Raw genomic sequence first — 24,728 nt, forward strand, 5'->3', positions numbered from 1 at the left:
ATAGCGTAATCGGGCCCCGTGCGCATCGCCTTCAACCGTGCCGCAAGGAAAGCAACGTTAGTGCGCGTAACATTAGTCTTTTCAAGGAAGGAAGGATGGACAAACTTTACTGGGCGAGTTTGGATCCTACAATCCTAGAATACCTACTGCCACTACAGTTGAGAAGTGCCCATTATGACATTTATTCCTTTTGCGAAATGGCGAAGTACCCACTACGCGCCCGCAAGGCAACACGCGCACCCGAGCCGCTGCCCACTTTCTTGAGGCTGTTGCTGATGATTATGATGTATTATGCCTGAGCGCTTGATAAATGGTGGGCCTTTAAACCATCAACACGTTGTGCAATACAGATAGTGACACCTGGTACAACCCCATGCTTTTTGTACGCAATATCACGTTAAGAAGACTCTTCGCACCACATGACATTTTTAATTAGAGGGTCTTTTTCCGAAACAGTTCCGTGCACTGGCCTGGCTCTGTGGAAGAGCACCTGCTTCCAAAGCAGAAAGCCAGGGTTTGATTCCCCCTCGAACCGAATTTTTTATTATTTATTTAATTGCATCTCCTCGGTTTTTCTCTCACAATCGACCACACGGACACCGGAATTCCTGCGAAACGAGCTCTTTAACGCTACCGTGCTAAAAACTATAAGGAGGTATGAAATCTTGATATAGACAGATTTAAGCAAGGCTCAAGCATGTGACATAGCTTAGTTGATACGTACCTTCTCGCAGATGGCGTACTCGTCATCGTACATGAACCATTTGCGTTCAGAGGCATCGAACGTGTACGCGGCATATCGCACCATATCGTATTTCAACTGGGTTCTCCAGAAGGCGTCAGTGCACACCTGTGAAAGAAAGACAAAAATGCAATCAGGACAGGTTAACCGTGATATGTGACAAGTGGCCCATTGCATTGCCAGGCCATCTTATCCATGTATATCTCAAGGTAAACTCGCGGGATCCCTTATGCATGCGCCTAAGCCAACTCGAAGTCGAAAGCAAGGGAATGATGATTCGCGTGAAACAATTTGAGCCCTCCGTACCTCGACGTAGCTTCTGAATGCTTTTGCCTTGACGTCGTATATGCACCGAGCTCCAGGGAATGAGGGTTCTCCTACCTGCGCCGTCGTACTGCGGCCTTTCATACCGACGGAGAGAAGTAACTTCGCCGACACGTCTTCGTTACTGAGTGACTGTAGAACTGACACTGCAGTGATCTGTAAGGAGAGACAAACAGCTCAGTCAGGCTGCTAATCCTTTACTGCCACAAGATGGCAGAAGTGGTGAAAAGATTTGCTGGGAGCACGGTGTATGATTGTCAATGTAAGCCAGTCGATCAGTGAGGCTGCTAATCAGTGAGGCTGCTCCAAGGTATCTATTCGCCCTAATAAAGTAATTATTAGGTTGAGACTTGGGCTCGTTGCACTGAGGACGCTTAGGTATCTGGTGTTGTTCCACTGTGTAATTGAAACGGAAACAGAGCCCGTGCCTATTGTTTTCTGCAGACGCAGAAAGGGCACTCCAAAGGACGAAAGTTTCGAGTACATGTGCTACAGGGTAAGTGCAAATGTATGCTCTATTAAGGCACGGTCCGTCTAATTTCATAGTTAATGTGCAATGTTTAGGTCACAAAAGATACTAAAGGCTCAAACATTTAACTGAAAGCCATGTTCTCAGGCTGAGATTAATCGAGTACTTTCCCCCAAAGATCTCGTGTCCCGTGTACTTGTGCCCCGATAAACACATATGAGCTGCAGTTGTCAACTTCTTCTCAAGGTAAGTTCTAGAGCTAAAGACCATGCAGTCACTAATGGAACGTGAAATGTTGGGCGTAAAGATAAACGACAGCGAGGTGTCTGTCCAGATTAGAAACCTAACGGTTTATTGTGTGTGATGACGGTGCTGACCAAGATGGTGGTGGTGATGATTACCATAAACGTACGCAGGGTTCCCCTACTGGGGAGGGGGGGGCGAAGGTTCATCGCAGCACCCCCCCCCTCCTAGGTGACCAGGGGGGGGCGCACCCCTTCCTCCTCGTGCGCACGCCTGTGATGATTACAATGATGATGATTGTAATGACAGAGCGACTGCTGGATACTCACAATGTTATAAGGGTAATTCTGGACGTGAAGCCGCAACATGGGTGGAACTACCGAGCAGAAGGGAACGTGGCTGTCGCCGAAGGCGTAGTGTCCTTGGTTGATGAGCAGCGTCGGTGAGAAGACGTCCCTGCAACAGTAAAGAAGCCAGCAGAGCGATCGGTACGCTTTGAGACAAAGTACTAAGCATTCATGATGATGTTTCGCCGTGCACAAAAGAAAGGGGGACAGTGTAGGGAAGAAATAGTGTCCTTGTGCATTTCCTGTCCTTGTCTTTCGTGTCCTACACTATGTCCTTGTGCTTTGTGCGCGCCGAAACATCACCACGAATAACAACCATCTCGGCCAACTGTCAGTTCTACTGCAAAGCGCTAAGCGTAGCAGACGAATTATTGTGGATCTCAATGTGCCAATACTTAGTGTTGTGGTCAGCTAGCGTGCAAGCCGGGCCGATGAGTCAGATGTTTAATACATCGTGCAAATCCCCTAAGCGCCGATTGCGTGTAAGCGTAGCTACCGATTCTCTGCTACCTCCCGACCACCAGTAAACTGTCCCTTCGTGCACGTGATCTTATGGCAGCAGCTATACAACGAAAGCTTGTTCGGACGATACGCACCTCATTTCCGATGCGTACACGTGGGGCGGGAGACGCATTACACCTCCGAGGACGATGTAGGGTGGCCTGACGGCGTCTGGCTTTCGTTCGGCAACGGCGTTAAGCTCCTGCAGGAACAGCAATAGTAACGTTAAAAAAAATTACGGAAAGTGGTCGTTCCATCTAGAATCCGTATAGGTAAGCATGAATCGAGTCGACGGAAGTGAGAACTTTGTACCATAATAGAATACAAGCATAGGAACACTGTCTACGAGGGCCAGTATTCACACAAACAGCGTCAGGCTAGTTTTAAGCCAACTCAGATATTGGATTTAATGTTAGCGGATGCGGCTGGTCACTTAGAAAACACACATGAGAAAAAGTTCCGGAGACCTTCCCCTTACGGAAAATGGGGGCAAACGAAGTTTGGTGTGCGTGACAGACCTATTATGTCTTTCTTTCTTTCTTTCTTTCTTTCTTTCTTTCTTTCTTTCTTTCTTTCTTTCTTTCTTTCTTTCTTTCTTTCTTTCTTTATTTATTTATTTATTTATTTATTTATTTATTTATTTATTTATTTATTTATTTATTTATTTATTTTATGACATTGGGCAACGCTCCTTTTCTAACTGTTTGCTTCCTCCATACCGGGAATTGGAGCTTCATCCACTTGCTTAGCAGCGCAGCACGTCAGTTGCTAGAGGCAACAGCGACGGCCATGCGTTCATATCCAGACAAGAATGAAATGTGGCGACGTGACATGGCAAGTGACCTCGATAAAAGACCGCATTGCCATATCAGAAACGGCTGATCGTCTACAAGCTTGCTACCTAGAGAGCATCAGTTATTGGTAAACGGCGCATAAAAATACGCAGTAACCTGCGCACCTTCGGGGGCCGCACTTCCATACACTCGGCGGCACTGGGCTTTTCGCGCTGAGCGTGCAGCCGCCACCACCGAAATCTTATAACGAACTCCGCTTTAATAAACGATTTGTGAATTCGTGTCTCATTTGTGCTATCCAGTGCTATAATACATGTTTGTAAAAATTCTGTGACAGGCTTGCAGGCTATAGTGGCTATAGTTTCACCAAAGCCCATAACACGTCGGTTATGTCTCGTTTTGCTTTTTTCCTTCACGCTCGAAATGTGGAATCACCTTAAGCGTGACGAAAATGTCGTGGATGTCGTTCTCCTCGACGTGAAAGGCGGGCATGTCGATGATGCCAAAGTCGCAGATGCCCCTCTTCCAAAACACTTCCAGCGGGACCGGATTGGTGGCCGTCAGGTCGACGCGCAGCTTGATGCGGTACCTGGCGGAATAAGAATGAACTAACAATGCTATCCATCACCGACAAGCTTAGCTTAAACGGACGAGAGTTCAGGTCAAAGAAAAATTTTATGGAGCTAATTTCAGTCATCGTCGAGGACTTCAGAGCTGGAACATACGACGACACTGCGAATTCAGCGCTGCAGCACTTGTGTCCAACCGGACGCCATGTATTCATTGATGCCCCTTTGTCAGTCTTTAAAGGGTTCGAGACCAAATTCTTATGGTAGCAGTTTTCTAGTGCAAGAAAAAAATTACCGGCCGAAGTTGTAATCACGGAACGGTAACGCGAAAACACCGTGAAAGATTTATAATCGGAATGCACCATTGATGCCATTTTTATGACGTCACGTTTGCTAAACATGACGTCATCATGATTGTTGCTGGTGTTTTATCTGCCTAAATCATGATTAGATAATGAGACAAACTGCAGTTTTCCACTCCAGATTAATTTCAGGTACCTGGGACTCTTTAACGTGCACCTCAATCTAAGCACACGGGCGTTTTCTTGCGCTCCGCCGCCATTGAAATGCGGCGTCCGGGAATCGATCCCACACCCTCAAAAATGTGACGTCATGAAGCTGTATGTGCACGCACTTACTCGTACGCGAAGGCCACTCCGAAGTCTGTTAAACGGTACGACGGCGCGACGGCCAAGAACGCCTTCATGTTGTCTCCGAAGCTCGAGGGCAGGCGAAGGATGTTCTGGTTGTCCTTGTAGGCCGAGTCGAAGAAGATTAGGTCGCAAAGGCCATCCTCGGGGAACAGAGTGCTCCCGTTCGTCTGCATACCATACGTGCAGAGCAAGGGGTACGCACCCAGTACCTTTTCTGAAAGAGCGAGAGATAATGGTTATTTAAAGGGTCACTAAATTTGGACAATGAATCGGTTTAGATTGATAAATTGTACTCTGAGAACTCTAATCTTGTTCATTTCACTATCATGTGTTTGGTAATAGAGGAGAATATCGAGGTCAGAGTTTCATGTTTAACTTCCGCACCGAAATCTTCGCGCGTGACATCACAGATTTCAAAGTGTACTTTTCATATATTGGCGACATTGCCTCAGCGAAATTTCCTGAAACTTTGTATGTTAAGTCTATAGCCCCCTCACAGGACAACGCATTTCATTTTTACCGATTAGGAACTACGTGTGACCTAGTAGACGCCGTCAATATCTATGACGTCACGGCGTTTGGAGCGGAAATCTTAATGTGGCGTCGCCACTCGCATTTTCTTTTCGTGCATTTTCTCGCTCACGAAGCGTCTTCACGCGGTAAGATTGCTGTTTTCGGTATTTTGAAATTGTAATTTTCTAATGCGCGAAAAATCGTTTTTCTCTTTAGGGTCCCTTTAAAGGGCCGCTAAACACCCCCTGAAAATACAATGAAGGAGCGCGTCATTCTCTCCCGGCATAACAGGTATTTTCCGCACAATTCGTGACGCCAGCACTTCGTTCAAATGACATCATGAGGACACGAACTTTCAATTGGTCCATATACGAGGGGTATCAGCAGAGAATCGTTTCCTTCCACGCTCCGCCATGCAGTCGCACGCCCCGTTCTGCCGTGATCGCTCAACTACACTCTAAGAAAAAAAGAAGAGTATGTGTGCCTCCTTTCGGGTAGTCCTGACTTGTCACGTATATGACTCTCTCTAAAGAGGCACGTTAACTCTGTTGTGGGTCACACGACTGTCAAAAAAGAGCGTAATGACCCCCAAAGAGAGTTAATGTGCTTCTTTAAAGAGAGTCATATGCGTGGCAAGCCAGCACTACCCGAAAGGAGTCAAAGGACTCTTTTTTTTCTTCGAGTATATCGGTCACGATCAACTGATTTCTTTTCGTTTTGTGCGCTTTCGACTGCGCAAGCCGACATATATGCAGCGTGTAGCGGAAAACCGCGGACTCCTGATATGCTCAACGCTTAGTACTGATACTGTCCACGTGTTTTATGAAGAAATAGGTGGCGAGGAGAAGACACCGCGTGTAAGCAGGTTGGTGAAGGCTAGAAAGAAACCGCTCTCTCGTCTTTCAACTCGGAGTGGCTTAGGGACCCTTTAAGAGCGCGATAATTCCATTTCAGTGTTGTTACCGCTCCTGTTCCGCGGTTTCTAGGATCGGCGTCTAGCACAGGTAACAATCTCCTCCACGCTCTCCTGATTTTATCTGTTTAATTATGTGATCGGGTTAAACTGCGGCTATGAGTCATGGGACCTGCACTTTAAGGCAACTTATTTATTTGTTGACGTCAGAACAGCACAATGATTCATGTAATACCCAGGTGCCCCAATTTTTCTGTGAAGTGTAATAATATCTGGGGTTTAACGTCCCAAAACCAAGATATGATTATGAGAGACGCCGTAGTGGAGGGCTCCGGAAATTTCGACCACCTGGGGTTCTTTAACGCGCACCTAAAGCTAAGCACACGGGCCTCAGACATTTTCGCCTCCATCGAAAATGCAGCCGCCGCGGCCGGGATTCGATTCCGCGACCTTCGGGTCAGCAGTCGAGCGCCATAACCACTAGACCACCGTGGCGGGGTTTTTCTGTGAAGTGATCGGAGGCACATTTCAGAAAACTAATATCACTGTCAAAGTCCTTTTCTGTCGCTCCCCAAAGGAACATTTCTGATGACGATGACAACTGCAGACGTTGAAACGGTAGCTTCGTTTACTACGTGCATTTCTGCACTTAGTGGATACAGACACGAAAGGAATACGGTGACTCACATGGAGCGCAGACTATATGAACTTGTTGATGTCTGCGCTCCAGACTGTCTATCAACATCAGGTTGACTATCAACATCAAGTTGACTGTCAATCTAGTGTCATTGTGCTTCTTCCTTGTCTTTGTCCTTTAGCGCAACTGCACACGTCCAAAAGGAAAACAAATAAGCCCAAATGAAAACCCTTCTGTAGCTGGCTCCATGCAGAAGCTTGCCTTCATCACCTTCTGTTTAAAGGGACCGACAACTGATTTTTCTCGACCCAGCTTTTTACGGCGCGACAGGAAGCTTACCATTCGTAGCGTTTGTAGCTGCAGTGGTTTATCCTAAAAGCACGTAGTTATTTTATAAGCAGTATTTTTCGATCTGAAAGGCTCCAAACACGCATGAAGGCTTGCTCTAGCAACGCTGAGAATTGATAGCAATGCCGCTAGCCCTTGATAAAGCTGTCGTTGTTCTACTTTCGCAGGAATTACTGTAGCTATGCTTAACCACCTTTATTTTGAGCTTTCCAGCCATTTTTGAAAATAGCAAGCTGTTACAATGAGATGATGTGGCTTTATACACCTTCTCGGTGTTTGTACAGCGTTGTGTGCGCCTGCGACCAAGGTTGCCGGCGCCTGTGTCATGGATGGCTTTTCGCAGCACGGGATCATTACGCCAAGCGAAGGCAACGTCACTTTGTTGCATACAACTAACGCAGGCCTATATGTGCATTTTTATGGAGTAATATCTTTTAATATAAAGAAATGAACAATATTTCAGCACTAACAGAAAAGTCATCGAACGCATACACCAATCAATGGTCACGTGACCGGCTTCATCGGACCGTGTATGATTTTGCCGCCAGAGGCGCCAAAGGTCATTTTTCGCGACTTTCAATGAAGAAATAAAAATATAAATCCGCCTCTCACGAGATAAACAGGGTTGGTTTGAGTCAATGCGACGGACAATCTTTCCATCAGTGCAGTCATCTTATTTCATGTTCTGGGCAGTTGTCGGTCCCTTTAACGTTCTTACATGAAAGCATTATGGCACTTCAGCATCTAATTCAAGTAGGTTTAAATTTACTTATACGCCCTGATGCAAAAAGTGGCTGCAGAGCCCTACAATAGTCAACATCAATGTAAAGGTTTGCAGTAAGTGAGTTAGGCGTTGCCTGCTTACTTTTTGCCGTTGTACTGCTTCGTTGACGACTAGTTGTCTTCTCTGCAACCACCGTCGTTTCGAGAACTTCGTCAGGTTTGGCGACGGCTTTTGTCGTGGGCTGAGACTCCTTTCCGTACGTGAGATCTAACGCCTCAGGGGTGCCAGCGTCTGGGGTGCCAAATCCTGTCTCGTCATAGGCAGGAAATCATCCTTAAGTCTTATATCGTAACCGTCCTCATCATAATCATCAGCCTATTTAATGTCAACTGTTGGACAAAAGCTTGCCGTAAAATCTTACGGGGCCACTTACGCATTGCTCTTCTCAGTAGATGTAATCAGTCTAGATAATTCTCACATCCCGGGCGCAACACGGGCCCGTCGTATTCTGAGCATATCTTCTTTCGGTTCTGCACAGCTCTAAACACAGTAAAATGACCATTAAAAAGGCAATTTGATGAAATGGTAGCGCGATACTACCAGAGACGCAGAAAGAACAGTCAAGGACAAACGCATGTACAGTCAGCCACAAAAGTTCGCGGACCACGCGAGCTCGTGGCTAAGAGCCTCTTCGCGACATTTCCCCTACTTCAAGGGCGACCGACAGCAGGGCCACACCCAAGACGCATCCATCCCTTAATCAATGGCCTGGCTGTTTTCCTACTGGGCACGAATGTTTTCCAGCGCAGAACACGCAGAAAGGACAGCGCAGAACAAGGACTCATTCGTGTCACGTACAGCCACCCTTTTTTTTAACCTGAACGTGCGAGAATCGAGCCGCGGAGTTCATAAGCGCCATCCAACGGAACGCAGCGGCAAAATGAACACGAATACGCGCATGCGCAATATGAGCAGTCCTGGGCAGCTGTCATCTGCTAGGCTTTTCCGGGAACCGGGCACCACACCCGCTAATTTCGAGCACCGCTCTCGTGATCCTCGTTTTCTTTTCTGAACGCTGCCATCAAGTTCTAAACAAAAGGTAAAGTGGTTGCACTTGAGATGCATGGAGTGTCATTAAGCACGTTTATTATACCACGTGCGTATCAGCATTCTAAGAGCAGTGCTGTTAAAGGCGACCTACAAAACTTTTTCAGCGTGGTCAGAAAGCACTGCCTACCGGTAGTCGAGGCCCCTGCGAACACGCGAGCCAAACATTGAAGCGGAGCACGGGGCCTGCAATTTACAATTAATTCTCGAAGTCAGCTAGAAATCCGGTCCGTCCTTTTTCTACAGATACGTATAACCAAATGACCGCGCCGTATACTCCAATTCATAGCAATTGGCTGATTTGAGCATCGTGCGCTGCATAGTTACTGTAGCCGCCGCTGGAAGCGTCCACGTGCCCGCTCGCGCGCTCGCGATCACACTGGAAGTAAGCCGAGCGTTCGAAGAAAAAAGAAAGAAAAAGTTGGCCGCGTATCTGCGTGCTTCGCTGCAAATGTCGTCTAAAGACGATAGAAGAAGCGCTGCGTAGTCCCGGCGCAGCAGCAGGCGAAGACCGGCGGTGACGAACACGACCGGCGGGGACGCCAGCCAGCCCGAACACGCGGTTTGGCGCGAAGCGCTGAAGCATAAGAAACGTCCGCACTCAACGAGTACTCTCCACACGCACTTTTATTTACACGTCGCCTGGGTGAAAGGAATGCCAGAGCGGCGCCCCATGGCGTTCATACAGTGCAATACAGAACCGAAACCGAAACACAGCAATGAGCTCGTGCAGAGGGTACGGAGGAAGTCAAGTTTAACGCGCAGTCGCATTTTCAGCGCAGCTTAAGAAACTAGGTTTTTTAGAATTACGTATGTATGCATTTTCTATTAAAGGAACACACCACCTAATACTTGCCTAGTGATGTTTCTCCAGGTCGTGACGAGCGCGTGACGCAACCTCTTTCCACCGTGCCACCCCTCTCTGCTTAGCTTCCAGCGCACTCGTCGGGACGAGGGAAGAGAGAGAGTAACTACAGCGTGCTACAAATCTGTAACTCCGCTCGTACGTGATGGATTCGAACATTTTTGTGGCAGTCAATTCGTGAGGCAATAAACTGATCTAATGAAGCTATTCGATGATTAGCGTACATAGAAAAGTGTTGCAGGGCCCCTTTAAGCTTTTCTTTGTGCCGTGCGGAGTCGACAAGAAACGTCATCATTGGCCAGTGTTCCTTTGGCTCTCCGTTTTCTTCTTCATGTTCCTATTCTTCACGCTCAGTCAAGCCAGTGAAGCCAAGCTATGCTAAGATCAAGCTAATTAAGGCACGCTTGTCATAATCACGCTATTTAAAGCCATGATAATTAAGACTTTTATCATTCGGACTTTGTTAATTAAGCCCTTGTTTATTATACCCTTGCTAATCAATATCCTACTAATTAAGCCCTTTCTAGTAAGGAGCATGCACTGTAAGAACTAATTATGTTATGCTAATTAAGTCCTTCCAAATAAGCGATGCCTAATTTTCAGGTCTAGCTTCGCACGATCCTAATTAGCAACGTTTTATTTAGTAAGCTCTTAAAAATAGATAATTAGCATGACCTTACTTGTTATGCCCCTAATTAACATGATTTTATTCATGATGATCTTCATTAGCAAAAGTTTTGTTAGCATACCCTTAGTTAGCAAAGTCGTGATTACAATCACCTGAATTAGCGTTGTCTTAATTAGCTTAATTTTAGCATGGCATGGCTTAATTAGCTTTATCTTTGCATAGCTTGGCTTAGTTTGCTTGACTAGGAATGAGCACTAAGACTATGGAGAGGACGAAGAGAGCCAGAGTGCACGCCCCCCGCTGATGATGACGAAAAGCTTTACAGCTCCGCTGTAAAATTGCTGATACGCACGTAGCAGATGTAATCACATCCCATCCATCTCAAGCACGACCACTTGACCTTTTCTTTATAACTTGATGGCAGTGTTCAGGCACGAAAAGAAAGGATGAGGATAGCGGCGCATGCGTAAGCACTCCAACTTTTTCGCTAAGCAAAGTAGAAATTGAATTCTTAAGTGGCACGTCCCGGCCCTTGCAAAAACGAGCGAGCTGAGGAGCTCTGCGCACATTGCTGTGCGCACCATGTTTGATATCACGTTCGCTACTCTAGTTTGATTTATCACATTTTTAAGTTCACACTTCCACCCCTTCCCTTTTTCTGTGTCCTTCTATCGTGGGGCACGCCCAGGTGGCGCTTCACGAAAGATTTACAGTTGATAGTTTGCGCCCACCTGTTTTAGTTGTGTTTTAAGAGCGGAGCTCCTTATAGCATCACCTGGTCGGTCATCGCTCCGTCCGGCGTGTCCCCGCCGTCGCGTCTCCCGTATCATTCAATAGATGGCGCTGTCCCATAGAGATGCATGCAAACTGCAGTTGGGTGACGATATACTAGATGGCGCTGTCCCATAGAGACAGAAAAAAATAATAAAGATAAAAATAGTATAAAAAATAAAAAAATAAAATAAATAAAAAATAAAAATAAAGAAAAGAAAAGAAAAAAGAAGAAAAAAAAAGGAAAAAAGAAAAATAAACAAAGCGGCGTATCGCTTTGATTACTGCTGGGCGAAACCACTGAACATTTCACAGTGTAACCATGATTGCTTCACGAGCTTCGCACAAGCTCTTGATCATTCACCCGTGAATATGCTGTAATTTTTGTGCCTCCGTTAGTGTCTCCCCTGTTACGCACATGCCGCGCGATATTCCGCAACCTCTATTAAACTTGTACCAACTAACCCAAAGGAGTGCTTTATTGAACGATAGCGGTGCTCATAAGAAGCGGGGGTGGTGTCCGGTTCCCGGAAAAGCCTAGCAGGCGATAGCTATCCAGTACTGCTCATGTATATGGCCGATGCTCACGCGTTCAGGTTAAAAAAAAAATGGGCAGCTGTACCTTCTGCGCGGCCAAAGGAGACGGAAAAGCATTAAACTTTCTAATTGATGAAGCACGAATCAATTGCTGGCTCCGTACGCACCTAATTTGATGGCGACAAACACGACGGAAGCAAGTGTGATGACTGTAAGGATGGCTGATGCTACCATGAGTTCTCTTCTGGCCTCGCGAATTCGCCTGTTCAAAAAAGAAAGGGGTCCACGGTAAGCTAGTATATTGTCACGCCTCATAGTATTGTGTACAGCAAAGCATGTCAGGCCGTTTAAAGGGACACAATAGAGTAAAATCTCAAAAAAGAACTATGGGAAGTTGATGTCTTGTCAAGGCCACAGCGTGTACTGTACACCGAAGCACGCGAAGCTGCTTAAAGTGACAGAAAAGAGCAACACTTGCATGGTTTCCTGCACTTATTCTAATGTAAGGACACTATCGAGAAATACCTTGAGCTGTTTCAGTGAACTGCTATTCTACATCAAAAAAATTCGGCAGATCCCACGAACCGTGGGAGTCGATGTTATGCGAAGCATGCGGGGGGTAGGTGACTGTGGCGTAACTTTTTACTGAGCGACACGTTACAAATTGACGCTAAAGATTTGTATAAATTTGATACGCACACATATATATGTTGAAGAGCCGTATATGTGTTATATAACCAGTTGTTTACGGTTGGGTAACGCTGCCAATGGCAATGTGGGTATTACCAATACCAGAAGCGGTAAGCTGATATGTAGTGCTTATACGTGCCCCGAGAACGCACGCACGTTTCACGAACCCGTGTGCATGTGTGCAAAAAATTCTTGACAGTTCTTGAACAAGGGCATCATCACCGTGATCAGTGAGCACCAGCAGCTGGTCATGACTTGTTATAGGATCCGGTCGTGATCGTGGTGACGAGGGGCCCATGTGTAGCGAAGTATGTTGTATACTAGAGCTGTTGGAATTCGTGGATGCCTCAGTCATTTCGTCGACAAATTCTCTGTCGACATAGCCGGCGACATGTCGGAATCTGTAGCCACCCTTCGCGTTGGTGAGGTATAGGTCGTCGATGCTGGTAGGCCTGGACAGTGCTACGTAGACCAACATCAGTGGATGGCGTTTGTCGTATTTGTAGACTACCTGGGCGTATGTGGCCTACGTAGCCTAGTCTACAAAGCGGCTGTCAATCAATCTGGCATCATCCTCGGTCAGCATGAGGCCATCGCCCAGCCTCGTAAGAAATGAAGAGGACACTGCATCGTTCCGGTGGACGAAGTGCACTTTACGGTGCGGTGATGTGGATATTATATGTAACTTTCGTTAATGTATTCCTCCGGGATCGAGCAATGCTTCAATATAGCTTGCTGAATCATAGGAATACAAACGTGTTTATTAGACTGCTATAAAAGTGGAGCCAACACTGGAACTACAGACGTTAATCTGATATGACGCCTGTGTTGTAGAAGTACACATCGTAGGAGTATCGTGTAGTGTTTATTGCTTTCTTGTAAAATTAGATAGCCAGCACCACAACCACAATGGACGTTGCACCGATATTACGCCTGCGTAGGCTGTTTTTCCAAACCAGGTTATAGACCTGGCGTGGCTCAGTGGTAGAATACCTGATTGCCGCGCAGAATGCTTGGGTTCGATTCCTGTCGAGATCCTAATTTTCATTCTTTCCATTCGTTGAGTCAACGCTGCCGATGTTGGTTTTCCTTAACGCTCTAGCATTTAAATTACCATTGTCGGTTCTCGCCGTTCCTAGGTAGATATAAACTGTCAATCACCTGTGGCGCATACCCGTACACCGCGGCCCGTAGTAAACGGGTATGTGCCACACGTGTCTAGTGGAAAGGGTTTGACGACGTACGCGACAGGATTTTAACGTTATTCATGTCATGACCTGGCAATCATATTCATCAAATCCTCTTACCCTCCCATGCAAATTTTGGTCTACACCATGTTAAGGAGGCGATCATGAGAGCACCCAAACGTAGGCGGCTAGATAGATAGATAGATAGATAGATAGATAGATAGATAGAAACGCTCAAAGTGCCAGAGGTTCGCTAAGAAATGCTTCGCATTTAAAAGCAGCGACTCCCTCTGTGAGCAGTGGCTAAGCACAGTATAGCCCAGTACCACTTAGAAGGCAGTGGCATTGCTACATCAAAGGCGGACGCACACATCTGCGCCAATAAAGGTACACTCGCCAGTCGGGAGCTCCTGCTCCAAACTGGCGAGTGTACCCGCTCCAGACTGGCATCATATTACACATGGCCGGTGAGTCCGCGGTCGCAGAACGCGATAATTGCTGCTATCGCAAGAAAACCTTCGTTGAACCGCGTTCAATCAAATTACCTAGTAATGGCTTTCCAAACAAGGCAATACTAGTGAATGCCGCTACGGAATGCATGACGCACATGAACTTAATACTCACTCTTGGTGGGCCCAGCCTGGAAAGGTGAAAAAAAAGTACTGTAAGACAATAGAAAACACGCAGGAATAAAGTGCATTTATGTGCAGCTTTCACTTGTAATAATGCTTATACACCACAGATATGTTAACCTTTGCAGATAAAGTAATCTCTGTAATATACATGATCTCTTCGAAGCTTGCCTACTTGTTGCTTTATGTACTTTTATGTACTAGGTATTATCTTGAATACTACGTGCAGAAACCGCCATATGATTCTAATGGATGCCGTAGTGGAGGGCTCCTGAAATTTGGACCATCTGTTGTTCTTTAATGTGCAATGACGTAGCACAGTACACGGGCGTCTAGCATTTCGCCTCCATCGAAACGCGACCACCGTGGCCGGCATCGAATCCGCGACTTTCGGGTCATTTGATGTACTAGAAGCGTAGACGTGAGTGCTATTCGATGCATATAAAAAGGTTGAAATGGTTGCGAAACATACGTGGTAGCTGCAGCGAAATTCACGACGCGAGCTCAAGCCTACTAGTGACATCAAAATGAAAGAAACGTATTCGCGTATATCCTGCAAAACCGCTGAGTCAGTTTTACCCTAGGTTGTGATAAAACACAACAGTTACTTCTGAAAAAAAGTCACAGTTTCGCCGCAAGGGCGAAGCAATGAATTCGATAGCAAGAAACTAATGCTATACGAAGTGAGGCTCACCAATGAATACTCTCAGTTTGAACTGCGCTCCTGTTGCAAAGGCGGCCGAAGCAGCGAAGGAAACTAGCGTGCTTCAAGTGTCGAGCTGTGACACTTCATAGTTCGCGCTGATCTTTTGTTTGTTCGCTTAGCGGCGTCCCTTGAGCTCGAATGACCTTCGTACGCTCCGTAACATGAGCGCGGACATCACGGTGAAAGCTTGAAACATCCCTCTTACCCTCACCACGAGAAAACCGCGCGAGCAGACAGCGGAAGGGCAAGGCAGGCTAGGTTCTCCCTGCGCAAATATAAGAAGAAGCGAGCGAGCGAGCTCGCCGACGTGCTCCTCGCGCCATCTCGCCGGTAATGAAGAAACGCTTATAAGCGCCTGCTGTCTCTGAGTCCTGCCATCGGTAAAGGGTGTGCATATAACGCTCGCCGTTAGCTACCTGAAGGATCTGCGCTTTCTGGCGCAGTGGTTAGCGCCACGCGGTGCGGAACGATAGGTCGCTGGTTCGATTCCGCGCTTCGGAAGCATTTTTCTGAATTATTTTTCTTTGGGACTTTGATATATATATTGTTACGGTGAGAGATGTTTATTTTACAAGGCGGGATGATGGATGGTCGCGGAAGACTTAGCCCAGAATCCAACTCCACTTCTTCCTTCTTCTCTTTCACCCTTCGTCGAAAGTCCAGTATCAGTTCCCCCGTTGCAGACGATGCCCACAGGGCGAGTCAATCAGTGTCGCGCGTGATATGGCTTCAAACGGGCGACATGCACGACGTCAGTTCTTCTGGAGCGACGGCCGGTTGATGTGAGCCGTGAGACGACGTACGTAACGTCGCTAAGGCGCGACAAAACCACGAAGGGACCTGTGTAGCGGGCCAGAAACTTTTGATACAAGCCACGCTTGCGGTATGGAGTCCACAGCCACACCATATCTCCTTCACTGTAAGAGACATATCGATGTCGCTTATCGTAGCGGGCCTTCGAACGGTCTTGGGATGCGAAAGTCCGGAGACGTGCGATGCGCCTTGCTTCCTCTGCGTGACAGAGGGTCTCTGCAAGAGGTGGCGTTTCCTGATCCGAAAACGGGAAAATGGTGTCAAGAGTAGTGCGTGGCGGGCGGATGTAGAGAAGGTAAAACGGGCTAAAACCGGTGGTCTCATGCAGCGCAGTGTTGTAAGCGTAAGTCATAAAAGGTAAAATAGCGTCCCAGTTCTTGTGCTTGGAGTCAACGTACATAGCAAGCATGTTAACGAGCGTCCTGTTGACGCGCTCAGTCAGTCCGTTGGTCTGGGGATGGTACGAAGTGGCGTGACGAAACTGGGAAGCAGAGCGGCGGAGGAGCTCTTCTACGACGTCGGCGACGAACTGACGGCCACGGTCACTGATAATTGCGCGAGGCGACCCATGCCGGAGGATGATGTAGCGTAGCATAAAGTCCGAAACGTGATCGGCCGTTGCGGCAGAGATGGCTGCGGTTTCAGCATAACGAGTGAGGTGGTCAACACAGATTATAATCCAGCGGTTCCCAGTGATCGATCGCGGAAAAGGGCCCATCAAGTCAATACCTACGACCTCAAAGGGGAAACACGGAGGCGGTATGGGATGGAAAAGTCCCGGCGGAGCACTAGTTGGACGTTTGTATCGTTGGCAATGCTCACAACTCGCGACGTATTTAGCTGTATCTTGACGCATGCGTGGCCAGTAAAAACGTTCCAGTGTGCGGCGATAGGTCCTGGCAAATCCCATATGTCCGGATGTTGGGTCGTCGTGCATAGCTTGCAGCACGTTGGGTCGCAAATCCTTTGGGACAACCAAAAGTAGGCGGGCCCCCTGTGCAGCAAAATTTCGCTTGTAAAGAATGTCATCCCGTAGAACGAAAGGGGACTGATGTGGCTTATTGGTGGCAGATGAGAGAAAAGGAGCCAGACTATGGTCTTTGCGTTGTTCAGCATGGAAGGTGGCCAAATTTGGAAACGGCGAGTCAAGAGCTGCCAGACAGTCGTCTAAATTGTCGGCGTCACATTCAGTCGTGGGAAGGGGAAGTCGCGACAGGCAGTCAGCGTCCGCGTGACGGCGGCCACTCTTGAAGCACACATCAAAGTCATATTCTTGCAAACGTAAGGCCCAACGTGCAAGACGGCCGGAAGGATCACGGAGATCAGTGAGCCAACAGAGTGAGTGGTGGTCTGTGACGATAGCGAATCGGCGGCCATAGATGTACGGGCGAAACTTGTGCACGGCAAAGACGACCGCCAGACATTCTTGCTCTATAACGGTGTAATTGCGCTCAGCTTTACTCAAACAACGGCTTGCGTAGGCAATGACATGTTCGACAGCTCCGTGACGCTGAATTAAGCCTGCGCCGATACCAATTCCACTGGCGTCACTGTGCACCTCAGTTGGGGCTGATGCGTCAAAATGGCGAAGAATAGGCCCGGAAGTGAGTAGAAACTTCAGCTGAGAAAACGATGACTCGCATTCTTTCGTCCACTGGTAAGGCACGGCTTTGTTGAGCAGATGAGTAAGGGGTTGAGCGACATCAGCGAAGTTAGGAACAAAGCGCCGGAAATATGAACACAGGCCCAAGAAGCTTCGAAGTTCTCGTAGCGAGCGTGGTTGATGGAAGCTGCTGACTGCGGTGACTTTATGGGGATCAGGTCGAACTCCGTGCTTGTCTACGAGATGTCCAAGAACTATAGTCTCACGATCACCAAAATGGCATTTCTTTGAATTCAAGGTAAGTGCTGCTTTCTCAAGGCACGTGAGAACAACGTCAAGTCGACGATTGTGTTCCTCAAACGTGCGGCCAAAAATTACGACATCATCAAGATAACAAAGGCATATTTCCCATTTTAAGCCACGGAGAACTGTGTCCATAAAGCGCTCAAATGTGGCAGGAGCATTACATAAACCAAATGGCATGACATTAAACTCAAATAGACCGTCTGGAGTTGTAAACGCTGTTTTTTCCTTGTCGGCAGAGTGCATGGGAATTTGCCAATATCCAGATCTCAGGTCTACAGAAGAAAAATACGAAGCAGAGTGCAGACAATCGATAACATCGTCAATTCGGGGAAGCGGATATACGTCTTTTTTTGTGACAGAGTTCAGCCGCCGGTAATTACACAAAATCTCCAGGAACCATCCTTCTTCTTTACAAGTATAACAGGCGCCGCCCAGGGGCTAGATGACTCCTGAATCACTTTCTTTGCTAACATTTCTTCCACCTGCTCAGCAATAATTTTACGCTCAGACGGAGATACCCTGTACGGTCTCTGGCGGATGGGATGGGCGGAACCAGTATCAATCACATGGCGAGTGCGTCAAGGTGGTGCAGAAACTCCGTGGCCATTCAGCGCGAAATCAAAGACGGATGCATGGTTGGAGAGAATTCTAACTAACGCTTGTCTCTTCTCTGGCGATAGCGACTTGTTCACCATGCCCATAAATATGTCATCACTGGGGCGGGCCACATGGGATGCATCTTTGTTGTCGTCGCTAATGACCGCGATGTTGACGTTACTTCTTGGGTCTACTTCAAACACAGCCAGCCGCATTCCACTAGGCAGTACAACCGGCTCGAAAGAGGAGTTGATCACCCATAGCGCGGATTTTCCACTGCTCGCAGAAATCACGCAACGCGGTACCAACACATCCTTCTTTGCACAGCTCAGCTGGATCGGTTCAACAACAACATCAATTTTATCCGCTGCGACACCACAAACGTCAACAGGCACTCCAACTATGGACTGCGCCGGCAGAATTATGTCATCAACGACAGCAATTGTCCGTTGGCCGCGCGTGGCCTCCTCAGAAAAAGCAGACAGTAAAACTTCGCCGGCAGCGCAGTCCACGGTGGCTCCGCATTCTTTCAGGAAGTCGATCCCCAGGATAACGTCATGAGTAGAATTCCCAAGAACTGCGAACTCTGCCTGGAACAATTTTGCGCCAAAAGTAACAGTTGCAGTGCACACTCCCACTGGGCGCAATGGTTCCCCACTCACTGCACGAAACGTTGTGTTGGTTCCCCAAGAGAACATCACTTTCTGACCGAGTCGAGTCTTAAAACCGCTGCTCATAACGGAAACAGTTGCTCTCGTGTCGACTAAAGCTGAAGTGGGAACACCATCTATAAGAACACGGACCATATTCTGCAACATGGAAACTGGCGGAGGCATATCTTCGTGCAGTGAAAAATGTCCGGCGACCTCACCTCCATCGGCCGCGGCGCCTAGTTTCCCGGCGGAGGAGAGGTGAGACGCCGACGACCTGGTGATGGTGATCGACGCTGGCGGGAGGTTGGCGGCGTCACACTCCGCACAGAAGCAGGCGAATCGCTGCGGTAGCTCTGTTGGATGCCGTTTCGGTAGTAGCTGTTCGGTGGCCAGCGATAGTCACCACGTGTGCTTGTGCGACGTGAGGATGCAGGGGGTCGTTCATACTGCGGTAGAGGCGCCCGACGTCGCTCCGGGCAGAAGCGGGCTATATGTCCACGAACGCCACAGTGGAAACACACAGGCGCTTCACGCACCACACGCTGCTGAAGGCAGTCAGCGGGATGATCTTGCCACGCTGTGATGTCGGTGGGCGACCTCCTGATGCCGTCGTTTGGCGGCTCATAAATATGAGTATGACGACGCGACTGTACCGGCGTCCTTGCATCGTCGAAGCCCGCAGCATTGATGGATACAGGCAGGGGCCGCACGGCGTGAAAGCACCGCGGACATGTGCTGTCGAAGTAGCAGTAGCGTCCCGTTGATCGAGTTCTTCGCGTACTATTTGTCGTATAGTTGACGCCAGATCACTGGACGGAGGGCCCACGTCGATGCTCGCGACAGTGGTGACGTTGGGGAGTCGACCGAACTTTGCCGAAATACGCCGAGCTTTAAGGGCCTCGAACGTCCGACAGTGTCGGATGATGTCATTCGCCGACTGCAAGTCATCCTTGCCGATGAGGTAGTGATAGATATCCTCAGCAATTCCCTTGAGGAGATGCCCCACCTTATCCTCATCAGTCATGACTGGGTCCACACTTTTGCATAACTTGAGGACTTCCTCTATGTACATGGTACACGTCTCGCCTGGTACATACTTATACATACTTATGCATATACGGCGCATGACGGCGGCGACGGCGACGGCAAAATCCAGCCGAGAATGTCCATATAATTGCTATCGCAATAAAAAAAATCAACAACAATGAACAAGGTTACAGCTTGACGATAAATAAGGAACGGATAACCTTGTTCCTTAATGCTTTTTAGTCGATGCAATGCTCATCATTCATTAACACTATCTATGAGAAATTCATTGACGCAGACCTTCTTTCCGGTATGCGCAATTATTTACGCTGTCAGGCTGAGGCATTCTTTCTATTTTATATGCGAGTCAAGCCTCTGTTGTCTGTGTTCTTGCAGCCACCTCATAGGTTTTGGACTACTTCAACCTTTTGTTTCAACGCCAAATGTCTATAGACAAGTAGTTTTGAGTAAACTTCGAATTTCCCAGCAATGTCTGTCTGCATTTGGTCGAAGTGTACAGTACATGTTTTTAGCTCATTTTGGAACAGGCCGGATATCTAAATTCAACGCTTCCTGCCAAAGCACGAAAGTACAGCTTTTTCTCGTGTCTCGTGATCCGTAAACATTAGACGCTGACTGTGCACAATGTAAGTTGGTTTTGAGGCTACGAAAAATCCTAATCATCTCCATAGGCGTGCATTGGTTTCTCCTTTAAAAGCGATGAAGACGGTGCAGTTTACCCGCAGGCCCTCGCCCCACCCCCATCCTAGTGATGTCCTTATAGTGGTCAGGAGGCAGTGCGAAGCAGAGGTCTTGGGAGCAGCCTCTCCCCCCCCCCCTTTTGTAGGCATGCCTGCGACATAGCTTAATAAAATTCGTTGCGGGGATAGTTGGTTCACAGTTTTAAATACTGGATTGATAGAGTGAAGGAAAGAAGATGACTCTTAAGGGCTCGTGATGTCCTTATAGTGGTCAGGAGGCAGTGCGAAGCAGAGGTCTTGGGAGCAGCCTCCCCCCCCCCTTTTGTAGGCATGCCTGCGACATAGCTTAATAAAATTCGTTGCGGGGATAGTTGGTTTCCTTGGCGTTATTGTCTGTTATTTCTCATTTGGATTGATAGAGGTTTGATAGAGGACAAAGAAGAAAGAACAGTGATGCGCTTTTCCTGTGCATCGATATTCTTTCGTCTTTGTCCCGAGTGAAAATCTGCGCTATCCAGAATTTTTAGACGCCTTTGGTAATCTCACCCGTAGTCTTCCTGTTTCCACTGGTCGTTGAAGTCGTGGATGTCGTGGTCCACGTAGTGAGCGGTTTAGTGATCCAGTCCATGACCACGGTGGACGAACGCCTGCGTCTGGAACTAACGCCCGCCTCTGAAGGACTTGTGAAGACATGGTGCCAATAAATGGCTTAGACTACGCGCAAGGCAAGCCCATGAAATATATTTGTGTCGTGATAACCTTAACGAAACACGGAATAAGGGCAGAGCCAACACAAGAAAACAGCCAGGAGGGCGCGCCGCAGCATTTCGTGCAAGGTGTACTGTAGCCTGGTTAGCAGTGGGCGCACGTGCCCCAATCTAGCAGATGTTTGCCTCCAATTCCAACAGCGTCATAGCTGCCTCGAAAGATGCAGTGGATACACTGCATTCGAGCTTAGAAGTAGACACAGCTCACGTACTGCCCACGAGTACACAACAGGCGGTGACACCCCAATGCTTCAGTGTTGGCTAAAACACGTTGGCGGGCTAGTTCTTCAGCACCTATGAGAGAGTGAGTGAGCGCTACTTGACAAATACGTGTGCATAGAAAGAAAATAGACATGGACACAGCGCTGTGCTTATGTCTGTCTTCTTTCCAAATCCTTGTCAAATCGCACTTACTCACTCTTTCATGGCTCTAGTGTTGTAATTGTCTCTCCTGCGTTTTCGTCTACAAGCGCTAAATACGTTTCTCAAGTCCGAATAAAAACACGCCCACATTTATAAAGCTAGTGCTAGAACGAGGTGATCGTAAGTGGCGCTCGCACTTCGGTTTTTGACTCGGCGGCTGGAGTCACCGCGAAGCGGATATCGCGAGTAGCCACGAACGAAGGTGGATTTGCAAGATAGGGCCGTAAACGTAAAGCCTGTCCGGCGAGTAGTTTACGTTCCGTAAAGGTTCGCGCATGCGCAGATTCCATCCGGTATCCGGTAACACGGTAACATAAAGAAGTATACGATCAAGCTAAAAGTCCCTAATGCCGCCACCGAAATCTCTTAACAAGCTTCGCTTGAAGAGTATGTTATCCAAAATTAGTTGCTCAGCAACGATACCGGCAGCACGCCAGTGTACCCATTCCCACAAACAATGCCAAGCAGGTCGTTATTCTCCGGCTTTTATGCGCATGCTTATCATTAAAAGCATACTTACTGATACTTAGTGACAGTGAAATGGCGCTGTGAGACCAGCTTCGAACAGCTCTTATTCTTCTCCTTAACGATTGGCCCAGACCCACTAGGGAGCATTCACTAATGGTGAGGACAGTTGAGATAATGAAGTGTGAAATTGTTTCGTGAATGAGACCAAACGGCAAACAACATTCTTATCTTTGTTATCATTGAATCGTGTAACCAAAATTTCTGAAAAAAAAAAATGTCGTTTTTGTCCTCTGGGCACGGCACATGCGTCTGGGTCTGCCCGAGTAGTGGGGGAATATTTCCAATATTTTCTGTATTGTGTATTTCCTAGATTTTAATTATTCTACTGATTTGAGTTGCCAATTAACTTGAGAGCAGGATGGATGGATGGATGAATAACTTTATAGAGGTCCTTCGGTGCGCGCGATTAGCCCGCAGCGGGCCGCTCCCACGTCGGGACACAGGGGCTGGAGAAAGCAGGAGAAGTGGCACATTTGACTGGTAGAGCTCAAGTATTACCGTCTAAGAAAACAAAGATAAGAAAACAAGTACTGAAGCAAGATAGACAGAGAGAATTAAACTTTATTGTCTGACCAGGTGCGCGTTCTCTTCGCCCAGAGGTGGGTGACTTTCTTATTCCTGGTAGCCATGGCTTGCAGCTGATGCCAGAGCCCTGTCCACCAGTCAGAGCTGAAGCAAGAAAAAATCTTAAAGTTTGAGCAAGATGATCTCATCGTTCAGTAACTAATTGCTCATCAAGCGTATTTCTGCTATAGCACTAAATTTTTCATTGTTTGCTTTTCCCGTAACCTAAACTGCAATTTGAAATCAATATTAATGAGAACGCACTATTGTGCCAAGGAAAGTATAGGGGATTTTTTTTATATTAAATATTTCATAAAGTTATTCTCTCTCTCTCTCTCTCTCAATTATGATATAAATGTGAAGAAATTAAAGTGGACGAAAAGATAACTTGCCGCCAGCAGGGACAGAACCTGCGACCTTCGAATAACGCGTCCGATGCTCTACCACTGAGCTACAGCGGCGGTCATCCCCCCGTCCACTTTATAGGGTATATATGTGCATTTAAACCTAGGAGTGTTAGTCAGCGCCGCTATAGTAGCCATGGCGGCGAGTGTGGAACACTCTTTTTTCTGCCTGTTAGCGTCACGTAGCAAGTGATCTCCTTGAGAGCTGGCAGTTGACCAATAATCCCTCGCATACTACCTGAAGGCATCAAGTCTGCCACAACGAGACAGACCCTCGTTATGAATGAAGGAAGGAAGATGACATTTAAGGGCTCGCTTTTCTTTGTTAGACGCAATATTAATGAGAACTAACAGACAAGAAAGCCAAGGAAAGTATAGGGGATGTTATTTGTAGTAATTATGATATAAATGTGAAGAAAGTAAAGCGGACAAAAAGATAGCTTGCCGCTCAGTGGTAGAGCATCGGACGCTTTACTCGAAGGTAGCAGGTTCGGTCCCTGCCGGCGGCAAGTTATCTTTTCGTCTACTTTGAATTCTTCACATTTATATCATATTTACTACAAATACCATCCTCTATACTTTCCTTGGCTTTCTTGTCTTTTAGTTCTCATTATTATTGCGTCTAACAAAGAAAAACGAGCCCTTAAATGTCATCTTCTTTCCTTGAATTTGTAATCAAGATATAGGCCGACTTATGGTAACACACTCTGTCGGCAAGAATTGATTGGGCCGAATTGATCGGTATAAGGTATAAGGTGCCTAACGTAGACTAGCCGATGGTTCGATTGGTGAATCCACCTTAATCAAAGACGAACTTGTCAACCTTGTCATGTCGCTAAGAAAGTTTAAGAAAGCCAATACGCCAAGTCTGCCCCTGAAAAAATACATCCACTTATCGAAACGCCAGCGAGCATGTAAGACACGCCGCAGCATGGTTCATCAAATCAAAATAGGTTTGTACCGCGATCGAGGTGTAAAATTGTAGACATGGAGCTAAGAAAATTAAGACATCGGGAAAGAAGGGCGTACGTCAGCCAGTCACCTTTCGCAAGGCAATCTTCTGTGCCACTGATGTCTGACCGGAGGCTGAAACTTGACTGGTAACACTTTTCAATCGAATCCCCGTTTTCTGTGAAGAAAGAACTCTTTGGAAGGATGTGGCAATTTCTGTGCCTAATCACACAAAACGAAAAGCAGATGCAATCAAGGGATGTGCTCTCATGCACGCGGTGTGAAACAGTCATTTGCAGTCCCACGCGAAGCGGCGCAGGGTTCACTGACTTCTACTGGCCTGCTCTACCACGCCAGAGTTGCACCACGTGGTCAAGCACCACCACACCTTGCTGCGCAAAAGATAACCTACTTTCCCTTTCGGTTGTAATCCAATCGAAACAGAAGTTCAGGGGAAGATAGCGGCTGTAAGTTGCGATAAGTCGTTGAACA

Source organism: Rhipicephalus sanguineus, chromosome 7 (assembly GCF_013339695.2).
Source record: "Rhipicephalus sanguineus isolate Rsan-2018 chromosome 7, BIME_Rsan_1.4, whole genome shotgun sequence".
Lineage (NCBI taxonomy): Eukaryota > Metazoa > Arthropoda > Arachnida > Ixodida > Ixodidae > Rhipicephalus > Rhipicephalus sanguineus.